We start from the raw sequence: 6,301 nt of genomic DNA on the forward strand, positions 1-6,301 counted from the left end.
CAGGCAATCTTGTCCTTCTTGCTCTTATCCTTCATCTTCATGTGGTAGGGGTCGATGATGGCCGAGGCGAGGTCAACCAGGGAGTCCTGGTTGTTCTTCATGCTGCCCCAGACCGGGTAGTGGTCACAGATGTTGATAAGAATCCAGCAGGTAAAGCCTGAAATCTTGAGTGCTTTTAGATCGTGGTTGGTGTCCACTATAACAAAACTGTAGTCGAGGCTGTTGATAAACCTGGTGAAATGCTCGCAAGGGCTTGTGCCCAGGTGGTAGTGTTAGACGAGGATGTCATGGCGCACACACAACTGGGCGCCGACAACCTTCTGATCATACCTGGCATGGATGCTGGTGAACTCGAGGTCGAAGCCAACCACTTGGTACTTGTCCTGAGCAAGCAACTCACCAGTACGCGTCGGTGCTATACAAACGGTTTTTAACCCCTTTCCGCGACGGCATTTGGAACCGTTGCCTAGTGACTAGTGAGTGACGATGATAGGGGGGTCCTTCCCACATGACCCAGAAACTGTCGGGGATATGCCCTCCTGGCACACACGCTCGGCAAAATGAGGTTGTGTGCGACCGGCGAGCCCTCAAATACGGAAATACGTACAGTAGAGCTAAAAAAATAAAATTATACTGGCGAAATTGTTTCCGGTCGCAAGTACATCCCACACAATCAGTCCCCACTAAACGTTTCCGTTCGTATGTACATCCCACACAGTCGCTCCAAGGAAAACGTTTCCGTTCATAGGTACATCACACACAATTTTTTCCCGTTAAATCGTTTGCGTTATTGAATGCATCACACATGGTCCGTAGAAGAAACTGTGTGGCAAAGGCTGTCCATCACACACAGTTTTTATGTGGTAAATGTTTGCGCAAGGTGGCCAAACGCAAACAGTTTTCAAGAGAAAGTCGTGTGTGATTGTTCATTGACCCAACACGGTTTATTCCTAGAAATTGTGTCCGTTGCCAAAGGTCATCGCCCACGGTATTTTTTCAATAACCGTTTGCAATAGCAAAACCCAATTAGCAGGCTAATTCGCCATTAGCAGGCTAATTGCCCTATTATTAATAATCCATTTATTAATCGAATTGACATTCATATTCAGCACATAATATATTTCATTTCCATATTAAGGAAGCAGAATTTTATAATTGAAATACATCAGAGTACAACATGATATAGCTTCAGCACTCAGCTATCCCATTACACAACTGCACCAGCACCATGTTTCACATGCAACATCTAGAACATTTCAAAATTAGCATCATAGACGATATATAGACAGATGCATCTCATCTGGAAAAACTGCTGAAGCGGAAGGCGAATATTGAGCCTTCATTCATGTTGAAGGTCTTTGCAACTTTAGGCCAGTGCCTGTGGATGATTGATCGTCTGTCCTTCGTCCTCTTCAGGAACACTTCAATATTGAACCGTGGGTGTTGTATGAAAAGCTTCCTCGCCTCCTGACCATAGAGGTGGTTTGAGAGGTAACCATCAGTGAACTACTTTGGAAAGGCTTGAAAACAATGATCTGCATAAATATCTTCTCTATATTGGAAATGGGGCAAAGGAATAAAAAAGTTAAGGTATAATAGTTAGTACCATCTTGTAGTGAACTGATATGTTCTTCATTGTGCACACAAAGATCTTGTTGTTTTTTGTCGCTAATTTCTTTATCCTAACAATCTTTTTGAGTTTCTTGATTTGACTGATATTCATGGACAACTCATTTCCCCATATGCAAAAAGGGTCGAACAGTGGATCAAAACCTCTGGCAGCAGGATCTACATGTGCAAGACCAAATTGTTAAAAACCTAAATATTAGAATGGTTCCTGCAATTGCACAATAATGTGCTATTAGACAACGGACCATGCACGTGCTAACCTCAATTGTAAACCTCAGTGCTTCCCATTGTTTCCCTGCAACACGTATAAGGTAGTTAGCCATCAGGTTAAGTAAGGGTTCGCATGCTATTAGTAAAATATGTTGATGGAAAATAAGCACATTACAGATTCATCAGATTAATTCAAGCCACATGGAAAACCCATTTATCCAAACCAAGCATGATTAAGAACTAGGAAATATAGCACTTGTATATGTTTCTCATGTATTAAGTGCAGCCAAATTCGATTTATTCCTCACATGCACAACAATATAAAATTTTACCCACGACAATTGGACATCGCATTGCAGAATTGAACCAAGCAGTTAACTAAACACCACAACAAATGAACCAAACATTAACTGAGCACCACATTGCACAATATAACATACTCCTAAGAGAAGATTAGATAGTTAACCAAACCAAGCATGCTTAACAACTTGGAAATATAGCAATTCACTACTGCAGGATGCTGCTAACGCGACACTACGATCAGAGACCCTTCGAGAAACTGTGTGCGATGCAATAATCGCAAACGGTGCTGTATGAAAACCGTCAGAAATGTATAAAACATTTGCGATGACGGATGCGTCAAACATGGTTCAGGTTTTAGTTGCGTGTGCGATGAAGGGCATACGATTCAGTTCAATTAACTGTTTGCGATGAGGAGGAACAAAAGAAACGAGCAGCCAGATGAAGGCGTGTGCGATACACAACATACGGTTCACTCGGATGAACTGTTTGTGATTAGGCAACACAAAAGAAACGGTCAGCCAGATCAAAGGTGTGTGCGATATACGGCATGCGGTTCACTCGAATGAACTGTTTGTGTTGAGACATGAGAACAGAAATGGTTCAAATGAACCAGATGTGTGTGATACGAGGCAAACAGGTCTGTAATCGAAAATGTGTGCGAAGACCGATAACAACACAAATGATTACTGCTAACAAGCCGTGTGTGTTGTGAGCAAACGATTGCTGGTATACAATTGTGAGTGATTGATGAAAACATCACCGACGGGTTCCATTGTTTAGTCCGTGTGCGATGTGATTTTTCTTGTCCGCACAACATCTACGCTCAGCCTATAGAGCATCAACATATATACTTAAAAAGACAGAATTGCATAACCAAATAAAGCATACAATTACACAAGTGACTACACACATAACATTTCCACACACCAAAGAAAGCAATTACATGCATACTAAAGTAGGAGAAACGAGGATCTAATCATCTACTTATTGTTGCGACGACGCTTGCCATTGCTCTACTTCCGGCTGGATCCCTAGCCGTTTTGGGGAAGGAGGGACTTCCTCATGTCAACGATCCGCCTGTACATGTTGTAGCTCGTGTATGCCTCCTTGGCCGCGCACACGACATGAGCTTTGTCGAGTTTCTCCATCCAGGCCGAGTGCCAGGCACGCTTGTCCTTGTTGCACGAATCCTTCATGTCTCTGTAGTAGGGGTCGATGATGGCCTCGATGAGGTGAACCAGTGAGTCCTTCTCATGCTCCTTGCTGCCCCAGATCTTGTATTGGCCCTGGATGTCGACAAGATTCTGGCAGGCGATGCCCGAATTCTCGAGCGCCTTTACATCGTTGGTGAAGTCCACCATAGCGAACATGTAGTGGGGGTTGTTGACAAACCTGGCAAAATGCTCGCAAGGCCTTGTGGCCAGGTAGTAGTGGTAGACGAGGACGTGGTGGTGCACGCACATCTGGGCGATGGCGACCTTGGGACGAGACCCGGCATGAGCGCGGGTGTACTCGAGGTCGAACCCGACCACCTTGTACTTCTCCTCGACAAGCAACAGCTCCATGATGTGGATGGAGTGCTCCACCCAGACCGGGTCGTTGGTGTACACCATCGAGAGGTCCATGAACCTTCTGTGGGTGTCCACCACGGCATGCATGGTGAACTACTGCTCGTCGTCGGCAGCCGCTCGGAGCGCCATTGGAGCCGCGTTGGACACCCTCTAAGAATTTCTTGTGGTGGGTGTGCTTCTTGCAATGGTGGGGCGCGATCGAAAGGTTGAAGAGACATAAGGGTAGGTTAAATGGCCACTGTAATAAATGGGGGCCGGCCGGCCTGTAATCGTCACGTCTTGTCATGGCGTTCATAGCGGAGGATTCTAGTGCACGCTTGACAACACCGCACCGCATGCGTGGGTTCGAACAGGCGCCAAATGTATCATCGGTCAGCCTGTTCCCGCGCTACCGCACTGTTTACCGCACAAGCTTCCCGTCCGGCTAGTTTGGCCACGCGTCGGCTAGAAGAGGGACAAATCATGGGCATTTATTGGCAAAAACTTTGTAAAAATGAAGTGTGTGGAATGACTTTGGTCATAAGTTTACCCTTGGGTGATGAGGTCAAAGTTACACAGAAGGGTGATGATGGACACTCGAGGGTGATAATTAATTCTGCGCTCTACACTGCACACGGTGGAAGAACCAACTGTGTGCAATAATGTCGAAGATCGCAGTCGAGTTAGCTATACAGATCGTGTGCTATGAGATCGACAAGGTAAACTGATTCGAGAATGGTTAATGAAATCTAAGACCATTGCATATTAAGGTCAAAATAGTGCTAGCAATATACGAGTCTCAGACGATGCAATTTCAACGATTGTACCACAAAAGCTCGAAATGTTACAAGGTTCAAATTCCATAGTTATATGGCTCAAATTCGAAGATTACAAGGTTCAAACTGATATTAGAAATGAAATTCAGCTCATCAGCTGCAAACGCTCGCGCTGATCCGCTGAACATGGATATCAGAGAGGTTCAAACTAATATCACCGCTTCTAAGTCTGGCTTCGAAACCTCACATTTTTTGCAAAGGGGTCAGCCACTGAGAAGTCATGTATGGGGTTGACACGATGACTTCCGATTACTCTGTCATCTGAAGTTCCAAAATGAAATTCAGCATTTTTGGAGCCTACTCCATTCTGCCGCAGGCGCCGGCGCTGATCAACAAACCATTCATTTTTGCGAAATAAATGTAGGGCAAACCTCATTTCCTTCAGCACCCTTGCTCTGAGAACAAAGAACCTGGCGAATATAATCTCCGGTAAGGTCCCTCGGTAGGAGTTCAAAGTAATTTCTGAGAGATGCAGATCTAGGCATTCGACGTGATTGTTATATTGTATCACATTATCCACCACTGGGCCTAATCTTATCTGCAAAAGAAGAAAACGTGTTAGTGCCTACATGCAGTTTTGAACATTACTACAGGCCTAGCTATTTGGTTTGCAGGATTTGTAAAATGCACTAACATGCCATCTTCGATCTGACATGATTAACATGGGCATTTGATGAAAAATGTAGCCTTCTTCACAAGAGGTTGGAGTGGATGAAAAGTTCCCTAAGAAAACTAGTACAGATGAATTCAAAGGAGAAATGCTTATTGATTGTAACCATATGGATCAAGCAACCAATATGGGGGGGACATGTATGTACTGAAATCCTCCAAAAGAACCTTCGGAAATCGTACTACATTGTCATTGTAAACTTGGAAAAAGGCGTCACAAATTGAACTCCCTTATGGTTAACATTTAATAGGAAAGGAACATCACCTCGATATATAGCTTCTACAGGCACGGAAAGCCTCTCAGGAAACTGACAACTTGCTCTAGGTCGGGCCCAATAGATTCTAGTGCCAAGACCTTCACTATGCGCAGTTTCGGGGTCAAGCTCGTCGGAATAATTTTCTGAATGAGAGACGAACAAACATATTCAAAAATAGAAATAATGTTAATTTGTAGAAGGAGAGGTAGAAGGCGGCTGTTGTACCTGAACGGGTGTGGATCCAATAACAAGTTCGGAGTATTTGTTAGACGAGTAGCCCACCATTGTCAATTTCGGCGCAGAAGTGACATTGATTCTTGTTGGACCTTCTTGAAAAACTACAAGTAATCTCTCAAGTGCAGGTGTGTCCTGGATGACCATACCGTGGTACACATCTTGTGATGTCTTCCTGCCGCACCAGCAACACACATAAATAGTCCAGAGAGTCATGGAGGTGATGTGGAAGGTACTCAACCCATTGATCGCCTGAAGATGAAGGTACTCGAGTGCAGTACAACCACGGAGCAGGCGCCCCATGTCACCCTTTGAGAGGTAGACGACGACGAGCTTGAGGTGCTTCAGTCGTGGTAGAATAAGAGCGGGCACGTCATTAAGGGGCGGGAAATGGCAGTTCCTGAACTTGGCAACGCGCAACATGGGCGCGAGGTGGAGTGTGGACGTTGGCAGCGACTGCATATGCCCATCATCAAAAGTGAGCTCCTCGAGCTGATCTAGGGCGGGGGATCGGAACCAGTCGTCAAGCTTGGCTCGGTCCTTGCCGTTGGAACGGAACTTGCCCGTTCTAAGGCCTTTGGTTGGGCCAAGGTGACTGCCGAGGATCTTGGAG

The sequence above is a fragment of the Triticum aestivum genome, chromosome 3D (assembly GCF_018294505.1).
Source record: "Triticum aestivum cultivar Chinese Spring chromosome 3D, IWGSC CS RefSeq v2.1, whole genome shotgun sequence".
Lineage (NCBI taxonomy): Eukaryota > Viridiplantae > Streptophyta > Magnoliopsida > Poales > Poaceae > Triticum > Triticum aestivum.